Below are 14,738 nucleotides of genomic sequence, written 5' to 3' on the forward strand. Positions count from 1 at the left end.
CAAGAGAGGAGATTCCATCTGAACATGAGGAAGAACTTCCTGACTGTGAGAGCCGTTCAGCAGTGGAACTCTCTGCCCCAGAGTGTGGTTGAGGCTCCTTCTTTGGAAGCTTTTAAACAGAGGCTGGATGGCCATCTGTTGGGGGTTATTTGAATGCGATGTTCCTGCTTCTTGGCAGGGGGTTGGACTGGATGGCCCATGAGGTCTCTTCCAACTCTTAGATTCTATGATTCTATGATTCTATGATTCTAAGTCCAAAACACCTGGAGGCCTGTGCCTGATTTACTTGCAGTTTATCACCACTTCATCTGCCACGGCTGAATGTTATGGAATCCTAAGATTTGTAGTTTGGTCTGGCACTGCAGAGAATGCTAGTGGTGTATTACTACAATTTCTATAATTTGATAGTATTGATTGAGCCATAGCAATTAGTGTCAAACTGCATTCATTCTATAATGTAATAATGTTGTCTATATGTTCAGTCGCTTCTGACTCTTCGTGACCTTATGGACCAACCCACGTCAGAACTCCCAGTTGGCTGTCACCAATCATCATCATCATCATCATCATCTTTATTTATACCCTGCCACCATCTCCCCAATGGGGACTCGGAGTGGCTTACATGGAGCCAAGCCCAAACAACATATTACATCAAAATAAAACCAAGGCTCCTTCAAGGTCAAGCCAGCCACTTCAAGGATGCCATCCATCCATCTTGCCCCTGGTCAGCCCCTATTCTTTTTTCCTTCTATTTTCCCCAGCATCATTGCTTCTCTAAGCTTCTCTGTCTTCTCATTATGTGGCCAAAGTACTTGATCTTTGCCTCTAATATCCTTCCCTCCAGTGAGCAGTTGGGCTATATTTCCTGGAGTATGGACTGGTTGGATCTTCTTGCGGTCCAAAGCACTCTCAGAACTTCCCTCCAACACCACAGTTCAAAAGCATATCTTCCTTCACTCAGCCTTCCTTATGGTCCAGCTCTCACATCCATAGGTTACTGCAGGGAATACCATTGCTTTAACTATGTGGATCTTGGTTGCCAGTGTGATGTCTCTACTCTTCACCATTTTATCGAGATTGATCATTGCTCTCCTCCCAAGAAGTAAGCGTCTCCTGATTTCCTGGCTGCAGTCTGCATCTGCAGTAATTTTTGCACCTAGAAATACAAAGTCTGTCACTGCCTCCAGGTTTTCTCCCTCTATTTGCCAGTTATCAATCCATCTGGTTGCCATTATCTTGATTTTTTTGTTGTTGAACTACAACCTAGCTTTTGCACTTTCTTCTTTCACCTTGATTAGAAGGCTCCTCAGGTCCTCCTTGCTTTTGGCCATCAAAGTGGTATCATCTGCATATCTAAGATTGTTAATGTTTCTTCCAGCAATTTTAACTCTGTCCTTGCACTCGTCAAGTCTGGCTGCTGATCTTTGTACTTTTTGCTGTTTCCAGGTCGTCTTCAAAGACAGCCCTACGTATAGTGCATTGCAGTAATCCAGTCTGGATGTAACCAAGGTATGTCTGGATGTAACCAAAGCATGGACCACCGTGGAATGTAGAAACCACAGTTATGTCAAAGTCAGAAATTATGGATCTCTGCAGGCCAAAAATAGGTGGAGGGCGCAACCTTGCTTTAAAATTCAATTTACTGAATGGAAATTGAATGTTTTGAAATAGGGGGCATCAATAACAGTGCTCTGCAGCAACAACAACAGTTGTGCATTCTTCTCGAAAGCAAAAAACTAAACTGTTGGCTGTACGCTGTGTTGACTTAGTGAATAATTAATTCACTTTCCAATCCTGTATTCACAGAGGCTACTATGAGACCCATAAAAAAGAGCTACAGCTTGCTATGCATGTTCTAGTTTGCTTCAGTATTTAAGTGATTTGAAGCAAGGTGGTTCAAGAAAGCCGTATGAGAACTACGTGCGCTTTGCTTGTCTAGACTCCTTATTAAACTATGGCTATGTATTGCTTTGTGCATAACTAAGTTGGTTCTGTGGATCCTGTGCAGCTTTCCATTAAATAGACTTCTTGGATTTAAAGAATACCAGGGAGCATATGGTGTTGAGTATAATCTTTGTTGGATAAATCCCGACTGCAGAATTAGTTCACTTTGACATTGTTTTAACTGTTTTACCCCAATGATACCAAATTGTAGTTTTGCAAAGTCAATTGAAGGGAGATGTTGAAAAGCTGGAATGTGTCCAGAAGAGAGTAACTAAAATGATCAAGAGTCTGGAGAACAAGCCCTATGAGGCTTAAAGAGCTGGGCATGTTTAGCATGAAGAAAGGAAGGCTGAGAGCAGACATGATGGCCATGTATAAATATGTGAGGGGAAGTCATAGTGAGGAGGGAGCAAGCTTGTTTTCTGCTGTCCTGGAGACTAGGATGTGAAACAATGGCTTCAAACTACAGGAAAGGAGATCCCACTTGAACATTAGGAAGAGCTTCCTAACTGTGAGAATTGTTCAGCAATGGAACTCTCTGCCCTGGAGTGTGGTGGAGGTTCCTTCTTTGGAGGCTTTTAAACAGAGGCTGGGTAGCCATCTGTTGGGGGTATTTGAATACAATTTTCCTGCTTCTTGACAGGCGGTTGACCCACGAGGTCTCTTCTAACTCTATGATTCTATGATTCCTCTGCCAAATAATATTGGGGACTCACCAAACTACAAATCTCAGGATTCCATAGCATTCAGCCATGGCAGTTAGAGTGGCATCAGATTCCATTAATTCTACAGTATAGATGCAATCCTTGTATCAAAATGCTTCAACATTTCCAACATTATACTTGGCTCCCTGCATGGAAAATCAAGGAGGCATGGTGTTTTTCACCCCTTGATTTTATTTCATTTCTTTTGTGTTTTTCTTTTGCTTTTAAAACAAGTACAGATACAAACAGAGAAATAAAAAATTGATTTTATTGATCCATGGCATTGCCCAGGATCAATATAGGATTCTGTTAAGAACTGAATTATGACCTGAGTTTTATCATCATAAGGACTCCTTTCTGTTGGAAATAGCAACCTTCTCAAGCCTCCAGTAGTTATTTGTTATGTATATAATTCAGATTTCTTACTGTAATGTGTCTGTTGGTTTGCAATTTACCTACCCTCTTTGATGTGGGAGGGGCTACAGACCATGTCATCAGGTCTGGACATGTTCAGGACTTAACATCCATTTTCAAACAATGTTTGCTTTAGACTTCAGTGGAGATAGAAGCCTATCCAGTGATTCCCCAACCTTTGGGCCTCCAGGGAGTTGAAGTCCAGAACATCTGGAGGTGAAAAGGTTGGGGGCCACTGCTTTAGACTCTAGAGCAGTGGTTCTCAACTTGGGGTCCCCAGATGTTTTTGGCCTACAACTCCCAGAAATCCCAGCCAGTTTGCCAGCTGTTAGGATTTCTGGGAGTTGAAGGCCAAAAACATCTGGGAACCCCAGATTGAGAACCACTGCTCTAGAGAGAGTAGAAGCCGGCTGTATGCTTTTAGATGAATGTGTGTTCGCATCAGAAGCAGTGAGTACAGTTTAGACTTCAATGCAGGAACTGTATGCTTAGAGATGAAACAGAAGTATGCTTTGAACCATAGACTATTGATTCTATGGAAGATGCCCTGTGTTACCTACACAGAGAAACTATCTAAAACCCTATTGTAACTGGATCAATAAGAAATGTACTTTTATGCTGAATGAATACATGGAGTTTGTAAATCAGTTATGTTACTTTAAAAGAAGATGTTATTTTGTCTCTTGAGAACATGATTTAAAGGCAAATATATTTTAAGGGAGAGTAGATGTTTTTTGGGCAACTAAAGGAACACTTCTGAAACTCTGCTGAATATATGTTTTTGTGCATTGGCATGTCTGTGTCCCTGACAATTCAAAGATATACCTAGGTACATCAGTTTAACAGCTGGGAGACCTAGTTGCCTTGCATGAATGCTGGAGAACATCGCTTTTCAAGGGGTTGTGACTTCTAACAAGGTCTTGCTTTTCTTGACCAGTGGTTTTCCAAAAAAGGTTATGAATTCCATTTCCAAATGGTCATGGAGATTCACATTTTCCAAAACGTTATCCCTTCTGTAGTTCATCTCCATCTTTTCTTGGTCATTTGAGAAGGCCTTCCTTAGAACATCTCCATGGCCATGCGCAGGTCGTCGGAGAGGACCTCCTGGGCCCCTTCTACACTGCCATATTATCCAGATTATCAGATCGGATAAGCCACACTGAGTCCACACTGCCATATAATCCAGTTTAAAACTGATAATCTGGATTTTATATGGCAGTGTAGAAGGAGCCCTAATCTCCCTGCTGATGTTCTAGCCCTCTTCCATTTGTTATATCTCCCTTTGAGATAGCCTTTCTCTATATATTGTATCTGCTCGAATCTAACACTCACCTTTTTGGGCTAAATCACCTTGCCAAAATCAGTACGAGCACCTGGAGCTTCTATTTCTGGGATGTCATCTGTAATTTAATTGTCGTGGCTCAATGCTATGTAATCCTGGGATTTGTAGTTTGGCCAGGCACTCACACACTTTACCAGAGGAGGCTCAAGGCCTTGGAAAACTACAGCCTCCATGATTCCATAGCATTGAACCAAGGCAGTTAAAGTGCATTTATTCTACAACATAGATGCACCCCAAGGTTTCTTTTCCATTGCTGAAAGCTTTGATGTTCCAACACAATTGTTTTTAAAGAAGGAATTCTAAGCAGGAAACAACAGTAATGGGCACATTACAAAAAGTGTACCTTTTGCTACTGCGCATTACATTAACCAGCAAATACTTTTTTTGGTTTCAGTGTTTTGAAAATTATGGGTGCATTTGATGAAGGCTCCTTCTTTGGAAGCTTTTAAACAGAGGCTGGATGGCCATCTGTCGGGTGATTTGAGTGCAATATTCCTGCTTCTTGGCAGGGGGTTGGACTGGATGTCCCATGAGGTCTCTTCCAACTCTTTGATTCTATGATTCTATGATGGCACATTAGACTTTAGTAAATGGGAGGTATACATATATTGCCCTCTTGTGATTGCATATGGGCACTGCATACAGATATATTTATTTGTTTTGGGGGCCCTACCCCAAAATGGGGTGGATTTTTTTTGTTAATATCCCAATAGTATTTTAAGTTGGATAATGGAGGGTATGTATATCAAATTTGATCCAGATACATTAAGCCATGTAGGAGCCTTTGCAGAACATACTTAAATACATACATGTATAAAATTATATTTATTATTAGTATATTATTAGCATAGTAGTTTAATAGTTACTATAATGATTAATAGTCTCATTTTAATCGGTGGTGTGCTTTCATATTGACCCCAGCATGTGGAGACCCTTATGATGACCAAGATTTTGAGGACCAGAGTAAATGGCCCCCTCCCTTAATGATTATCGCTGCAGTAGAATAACACAGATAGACCTCTTGCTCTATAGAAATCACAAACTCATTTTATTTCTGAAAATGAAATAAATCAGGTGGAAAATGAGAATCAACCCAAATGGCTTAAAGGTTATAAAGCTAAAGCTGCTCTTAATGATTAAAATGAGTTATAAAAATATTTGATAAGTACTTGCACACACCACTTTCCTTATTAACTTAATTTCTAGATATACAGAATCTGTCCTATTTGTGAATCTTTTTAGATCCCCTTCTCCTTCCTGGTGAAAATGAATATAAAGCTTTGAAAGCATTTTTAGTGTCTGACGATAAATGAAATGGAAACTGACACCCATATTCATTAGCCAGCCATACATTTTTGCCAGCACTTCCCAACTGCCACCTATTCTAGACACTTTCATCTTTACCTTTTAATGCAAAGATATATAGCAAATGACATTTCTGCCATAAAGTGCTGAGAATCTTACTATTTTTCCTCCAGTTTCCCCAACAGAAAAAGAGTGCAGTAGGTGAAGAAAAAATGAATCAAAATGACTTGGGAGGCTAGAGCAACTTCTTACTTTTTGAAAAGATAGATTACTTGAGGCTTTTTTTCTTAGGGAGAAAAGAAGACAAGTACGCAAGCATGATATAGCTATACCAAGTGGGAGGAAAGCTATTTATTCTGACTCATAGTATATCTGGAGATTATTGGATTGAAAATGTATAGAGAGAGATTCGGGACAGAACAAAGTATGCAATTTAATTATGGAATTCACTAGCAAAAGATATGAGAGATACCAACTAGAATGGCTTACATCAGTCTTACACAAATTTACAGGAGACAAGACTATCAGTAGTTATTAGTCCAAGAAACCTGTTATAAAAAGCTGCATAGGATCCCCAGAAGTGACACGGTTATACAAAAAGCAGTATATAGCCATATTTTAATCAGAAGTCTGGATAAGCATGACATTTGCTTTAGGTCAGTGGTTCTCAACCTTCCTAATGCTGTGACTCCTTAATACAGTTCCCCATGTTGTGGTGACCCCCAACCATAAAATTATTTTCATTGCTACTTTAACTGTAATTTTGCTAATTATAATGCAAATATCTGATATGCAAGATGTGTTTTCATTCACTGGACCAACTTTGGCACAAATACCAGATATAACCAAATTTGAATTCTGGTGGGGATTGATTTTGTCATTTGGGAGTTGTAGTTGCTGGAATTTATAGCTAACCTACAATCAAAGAGCATTCTGAACTTCACCAACGATGGAATTGAACCAGACTTGGCACACAGAACTCCCGTGACCAACAGAAAATACTGGAATGTTTGGTGGGCATTGACCTTGAGTTTTGGAGTTGTAGTTCACCTACATTCAGAGAACACTGTGGACTCAAAACAATGATGGATCTTGGCACAGATACTCAATATGCCCAAATGTGAACACTGGTGGAGTTTGGGAAAAATAGACCTTGACATTTGGGAGCTGTAGTTACTGGGATTTATAGTTCACCTACAATCAACAAACATTCTGAACCCTACAAACGATGGAATTGGGCCAAACTTTCCACACAAAACCCCCATGACCAATAGAAAATACTGCGTTTTTTGATGGTGTTAGGTAACCTCTCTGTCACCCCCTTGCAACCCCCCCCCCCCAGGGGTCCTGAACCCTAGGTTGAGAAACACTGCTTTAGGTCTTTACATTAGAAAGTTAAGATGAAAGTATCTAGAATGGGTGGCATATCTCCTGTAAACTACCAATGGGTTTATCTGCACTGTAGAATTTATGCACCTGGTTGCTGTGGAATGATGAGGGTTAGGTTTCAACCTCACCTTCAAGTCTGACTGAAGGTATTTTGCTTCCTGAGGCAAGTCACTGTTCTCCTCCATATGGAACTCAACCATTAATCTGTCGCCAACTAATAAATGGGATCTGAGCGATGTATCATCCTTACCACGTTATGGGCATACTAAAATACACTGTTTAGAGTTTAGCTTCTTTAAGTTCATGTGTATCCGCCGTGCCTTTGACTAGACAATTCTCTACACAGCTGGCTCCAGCGATGACCCTAAATCTGTCCACGCACTTTACTATTGTTCTGTACCCAAAGTTATAATGACTTATTTTACATTGCCCTATCCTTACTGCCATATGTCCTTTGTACTTTATTCACTAGCCCTATTTTCTAAACTGCTGTTACACCAAACAACCCATGACAAGAAATGAATTTCATTATTAGTTGTTGGTTTTGATGCCTCTTCTTATATATTATGTTTGTTGTTTTATTTCATATTGAATTTTACTATGTTACGTTTTTAACTGTGTTGATCAGACTTGGCCCCATGTAAGCCGCCTCCAGTCCCTTTGGGGAGATGGAGATGGGCTGCAAAAATAAAGTTATAACTATTACTATTATTCACAATTTCCCAGCCTAATTTTTTTTTCAGGATTGTTGTGAGATACAGAAATTCATAAGAGAAGATTATTCCCTCCCCCCAAAATAATTTATTGTACAAGCCTAAGGCCATTACAAAAAAGTACAAGTACAGGGTGCACAGAATAGTACTCTCGAAGCAAACAGGAAGCAAAAGATAACAAATCATCATGCTCACACAAAGAGCAAAAACAATGTGAATCATCAATGGTTACAGATACATTATGGGGAAGGGTCAAATGAGCTCTTTGAATCTCTGTAGCAGTTGATGGCAATTTTATCTAGCTCTCCCTTTCTGATCTTTTTTGCAAACAAAGCAAAGAGGGCCAATTTATATTAGCTCTGGCAGGTCAAAAAGTCAATCTCCAAAGAGGTGACTGCATTTGAAATCAATTTAAATTGTTTTTTTAATCGTGCATATGAAAAAATGATGGGTGATGGCTGGAATCATTATGGATGTCTCTGATATTTGTGCATTTCCATATGAATTGGGAACGCAAGTATATTATTAGTATAGCATCATGTGCAGTTAGAGAATCAAAATGTCAGAGCCAGGGGAAGTTAAAGCAAAGGAACCAGTGTAGTGTAGTAGTTTGGGTGCTGGGTTTGAATTCTGCGAACAGGGTTCAAATCCCCTTCTTGGCCATAGAAATCCACTAGGTAACCTTGGACAAGTTAAACTGCCTCAAAGGAAGGCAATGACAAACATTCTCTGAACAAATCTTCCCAAGATAGCTCTGCAGTACAAGAGGACAGAGATTACCAATACGTCTTTACCCAAGTTTGCCTTGAAATTCAAACTGGCAAATAGAGAAACTGAATTATTGGTTTGGACAAAAAGGAGATATTCCAAACTTAGCTATATAATGTTTAGGTTCAACTTACAAAATGAATTATGAAATCTTGCCCATTAAAGATCTAGCAACTTATTTCAGCATGATCATATTATTTCATGAACTTTGGTTTTCTCGAATAAAAAGTGAACTGGATAGCTAGGGGAAGGAATTAACATATCTCCACTGAAACATGGTAGAGGTAGAGTTGCTGTTTGGCGCATTGCTAGAGCTCACCTGCACATCTTAGGAAAGTGCAGGGCAGTGTGAGCTGAATTTTTAAACTCGAAACGTGCAGCTTTCTTCTCAGCCAAAGGTCCGTCCGTCTCGGTTTTATGCAGTGGCTTTTGAAATTAAACTGATGAGTTTTTAAAAGTGCAGCTAAATATGCTCTTCAACAGAGCTTGAAATTAAGTTTGTGCAAGGGATTGTGGATATTTGAGGGAGGGGTCAGCTCTCCTGCGCATACACCCTTGAAATGTAATTTCTCTTTGAATCAACCTTGAACTTGAGCAAAGAAACAAGACTAACATTGTAGCAGGTTGACAAATGGAGGGTTTTAGGATGGCACATTGGTGCTTTTCTGAGAGATCCTTCCAACGTAGTGATCTGTTTGTCGGTTCATGTGCAAGCTCCTTCTGCACCAAGGTGGGCATGAAACTGACAGTAAATTTTGCTGCTGGCAATAACAGAGAAAAAGCCATATAATGAGATATCCTGGCTTTCGGTCTGCTCAATCCAAAGCATCTCTTCTTCCTGATGGTCTCTAATCTGAACTGTTAGCTATACCAGTCCTAAACAGATCTTGGAAATGCTATTTTGGGCTAGTCTGAGAATTGTAATCTCAGGGCCCTTCCATACAGCCCTATATCCCAGAATATCAAGGCAGAAAATCCCACACTATCTGAGTGTGGACTCAAATAACCCAGTTCAAAGCAGATATTGTGGGGTTTTCCACCTTGATACTCTGGGATATAGGGCTGTGTGGAAGGGCCCTCGGTCACATTTCTGAATTCTAGCACTCTAAAAGTATTCTGGATATCATATCCCACATCTTGGAGAAATAATGGTTAATCATCATAATGATTAAAAGAGATAAACAGGAGCTTGTAGTGCAACAGACTATCTTTTTTTCCTCTGAACACTCCTAAAATTTAGCAATGTAGGACATTGATACTACTGTATTTGGGTATTTTGTAGATATACAAACAAGCGCTATGAAGTGGCTGTTCAGGACCATATAGCTATGCAATACAAGGGTTGAGAGAGAAGCAAAACAAAATCAAAGCACAAAGTTCATGAACTTTTCCAGACAATGATTTTTAAAAAGACTTTATTTTTAGCTGTTTATTAGCATTAGCCTCTAATACAACACCAGTGATGTAACAAAATATCCTGCCCTTATGTAATGTTTCAGCTTGGGGGCATAACAATATCTCTGCAACAGAATGAATTCCATAAGGAACAATGTTTTGAGATCTAAGTAACATCTGCGCAGAGCAAAACATCTGGAAAGACCCTCTGGCTTCCATACGGGGTAGTATATTCTGGAGGAAAAAGCTCTTTGTCAACAAGATTCTCTATTACATGCGTCTAGCCCTGGTAGATGTATTATAAACACAGATAAAGCGAGAAGGCAAACAAGATTGACCCTTTGCAATCTGAACAATTCAGTGGGACCCCAAATAGATAACCAAATAAAGCCTGCTTTACTCAGATAAGCTGTTGTTGGACTGTTTTATTTCAGATCATTAGAGGAGGACCACATGGATGAATGCTTCCCAATAAAGGAGATTGTTTGGATATATACAATTAATGTATCTGAGCTTGACTTCCTTTCAGTTTTAGGATGTTTCTACGCTAGACAATTGTTTGTTGTATACCACTTCAAATGTCATGGCTCCAGGATCCTGAGATTTCTGGATTAGTAAAATATGTAGAATTCTCTACCACAGGTATAATGTTCTATATCTATAAACAAAAAAGTCCTGAGTACTTAAAATACCACCCACAGGACCATGCAGGAAAAACGCAAAGCATATACAGTGTAGATGGCCATCCGGCTTCTGTTTAAAAGTATCCAAAGAAGGAGCCTCCAGCATATTCTGAAGCAATGAGTTCTACTATTGAACAGCTGTTGAACAGTTCTTCCTAATGTTTAAGTGGAATCTCCTTTCGGGTAATTTGAACTCATTACTCTGAGATTGTTTTATTCTGCCTCTAGGGCAGAATAAAACAATCTTGCTCCCTCTTCCAGATGACATCATTTCATAAGGAACATGGTTATCACGTCTCCTTTAAACCTTCTCTTCTGCAGGCTAAACATACCCAGCAATTTAAGCTGCTGCTCATAGAGCATAATCTCTAGACATTTGATAATTTTAGTCGCCCTCCTGTGGACACATTCCAGATTGTCAATATCTCTTGAATTGTGGTGCCCAGAGTATTCCAGGTGAGGTTTAGCCAAAGTGAAATAGAGGGGCACCATTACTTCTCTTGATCTAAACCAGTGGTTCCCAAACTAAAGCCTATGGGATGGATGCAGGCCTCCAAGGTCTTTTACCCAGCCCTGCCCTAAACTTTAAATTTAAAGTCGCCCTAAGTCTGAAACAACTTGAAGGCACACAATAACAATCCTAATTAACTTGACTATCTCTGCAGCCCAAAGCAGGCTCACGCTTCCCATTGAAATACTGGTATGTATTTATGTTGTTTAAAATTGTTCTTTGTTTAAAATTGTCATTTGTTTTAAATATTGTTCTTTCATGGGTTCTTTTTTGTACTACAAATAAGATATCTGCAGTATGCATGGGAATTTGTTCATGTGATTTTTCAAACTATAGTCCAGCCTCCCAACAGTCTGAAGGACCGTGAACTGGCCCTCGGCTTAAAATGTTGAGGACCCTAGATCTAGACAGGCTATAGCAGGGGTCCTCAAACTAAGGCCCGGGGGCCGGATGTGGCCCTCCAAGGTCATTTACCCGGCCCTCGCTCTGGGTCAACCTAAGTCTGAAATGACATGAAACCACACAATAACAACAACAATCCGATCTCATCAGCCAAAAGTAGGCCCACACTTCCCATTGAAATACTAATGAGTTTATATTTGTTAAAAATGTTCTTCATTTTAATTATGGTATTGTTTTTGTGTGCCTTTTGTACTACAAATATGATATGTGCAGCGTGCATAGGAATTCATGTTTTTTTTCAAGTTATAATCTGGCCCTCCAACAGTTTGAGGGACTGTGATCTGGCCCTCTGTTTAAAAAGTTTGAGGGCCCCTGGGCTATAGAATCAAACCAAATCAGTTATAATGGTATTAAATGTATATCAATAAAGTACTTTTTGTATTTCTTCTTACCTTTCGTGTTTATTTTTTTGGAAAATCTATCAATCATCCACCTTATTCTCTGAAGCAGTTGATTAACTGCCTGAGTCAAGTTTAGTATCAATGCAATTGAAAAATGTTCGGGGACTGAATGTTGTTTCTTATTACCTGTGTCATACTAATCATTAGTAACTAATTGAATCATCACTAAAACCAGTAAAGAGAACTATAGCAATAGCATGCTAGGGGATATCAAGATAAGTGTTGATGAAGATTGGAAGGAGGCTGAAATCCAACTATTTAACCAACTAGAGTTTGTTTTGCGGTATCATTTAAGTTACTTTACTTGAAATTAGCAATTGGATTGAGTCATACACTTCTGAGTGGGCATATATTTGTTGTTTTGAATATTCAAGTCATTTTCAAATTATGGCAACTCTGAAGAGATCCTATCAGGGGTTTTCTTGGCAATATTTGGTCAAAATTTTGCCTTTGCATCTTTCTGAGAAAATGTGACATTCTTAAGGTCACCGAGTTGTTTTCCAACTGGGGATTTGAAGGTCTCCATAGTTGTAGTCCAATTATGTCCTGGTATTGCTTGTGTATATGTATGTGTGTGTGTCTGTGTATAAAAATTGCAATCACAAATCCATTTAGGAGTTAGCAAATCATCATACTGAATTTAAATATGATGATTTTGGAAGTGAAACTTGACTAGATCACCCAAAATTTTGTGCTGCCGGTAGAGTTCCAGTATATGTAGCTTAGTAAATTGAAAGTGAGAAATGAAAACAACATTTATGACAAGTCCTTTGTGCTTCTAAGACTTTCAGAATGTTGATGGCAGCTGAACCTAGAGACAGTTTAAAACAACTCAACATTCAATGTAAATTAGCTGTCTTTTCCCCTTTCCATTTTTTCTTTTCCCACAAGCCTGACAGAAGATGGGAATACATTGCAATAATCTATTGCAAAGCCTCACTTATCCGTTTTATGAAAAGCTTATACTTCTGTGGCTCAGTGAATTACATTAGTATTGAAGAAGCAGGGAAGACTTTCTTTTTTACAGGCAATTTGCTTTGGAATGATTTGAACATTTATTGGAAGATAAATAATATTCCTGTTCAGTTCTATGTATTCTTCCCTACCTTATTCCATGTTGTGAAGAGCGATCTCTCAACTTCTGTTATTCCCGAGCACCTGTAAAGCTTAGGGGCTTTTTTTCATGTCAGGAGTGACTTGAGAAATAGCAAGTTGTTTCTGGTGTGAGAGTATTGGCTGTCTGCAAGGATGTTGTCCAGGAGATGCCTGGATGTTTTGATGTTTTACCATCCTTATGGGAGGCTTCTTTCATGTCACCGCATGGGGAGCTGGAGCTGACAGAGGAAGCTCATCTGCGCTCTCCCTGGATTTGAACCTGTGACTTGTTGGTCTTCAGTCCTGCTGGTACAAGGGTTTAACCCGTTGCGCCACGGGGGTTCCTTGCTTAGGGGCTGAGATACAGAGATTGATTGGGTCCTATTTCACAGAACCATTGAATGGTAAGTAATAGGGTCAGCAGAGGTTTTATGTAAGTCCTTGCATGGGTATGTTGGATCCCATCAGACTTCATACTGGTTGCTGTAGCATCCTTATCATTAAGGGGAAGCAAAATGAATGTTTACCAAAGGTCATATTTTTCCTTTGAAAAGCAGTGCCTTACCTTACAGAAACGAATCCAAAAATAATGCTTAACACTGGGTCAGCAGAAGAAAATTGTGTCTTCTCTCCATAGTGATGATGGCGCTAGGATTTAAGTATGTTTGAAATGTGAAATTGGACATGCTCATAATATTTTTTTCCTATTTTAAATCAGGATTGGCTGTTGGGTTTTTGATCTAATATGTCAAGTTTGTTGTAGCAGCTGTAACGAAAGGTCTTGGGCAAATGAGGGACAAGACCAGAAAGGTGGGTTTTAGTTGAAATAATACATGTGGAACTTACAAGAGCATGTAAGACCTTTATGTTCAGTGTCTAAGATTAATAAGCTGCACAATTGCACAAGGTTAGTGCTTTCTAATAAATATATACATCCATCATTGTTGACATCTCACTGACCCTTATCTGTTTATCCCATTTATCTCACAAGAGAATTCTACTTTGAGAGATAGGTGGGATATTCACTTTTACCAAAGGCTTTGTTGTAGCCGCTATGACTACATGAACAAATATGCTGCCTTTGAAATGGTTTCTTTCAAACATCCTTCGCACCTGTGATTATGTGAAAATGAGTCTGCTGGAATAGCTTTCTGAGTACATTTTCAGGCATCAGAAGGGTCTATGAACTTTTGATATACAAAGCCATTCTCAATGCATCACTGTTTCAGTTTGGATATTTTGGGGATAAGACAGAGCAAGAACTGAATTGGTTATTCATGAAGAGACTTTGATTCCATGAATGTTTGCATGCTCGGGATTGGATTCTATTTTTTTTTACTTGCTTTTTATGAAGACATATATACTCACAAACAGCTTTACAAGAAAATTGTGTATCTATTTGCCAATATGAAAGTTATTTTCCTGTCGTAGTCCCTGTGAATCGCACATGTGATATCTCAGCGCTTGCGCAATAGCTCTCGGAACCTTCTAGAATATAAGAAAAAACACTTGACTCCCGGTTGGCCCCACCCACCTCGCCCCGAGTATAAGTAGCCCGTGGGAGGGGCCAGCCGTCAGTTCTCTTTTCCGCGCTCCACGGATAGCTTGGGAA

The sequence above is a fragment of the Anolis sagrei genome, chromosome 3 (genome assembly GCF_037176765.1).
Source record: "Anolis sagrei isolate rAnoSag1 chromosome 3, rAnoSag1.mat, whole genome shotgun sequence".
Classification (NCBI taxonomy): domain Eukaryota; kingdom Metazoa; phylum Chordata; class Lepidosauria; order Squamata; family Dactyloidae; genus Anolis; species Anolis sagrei.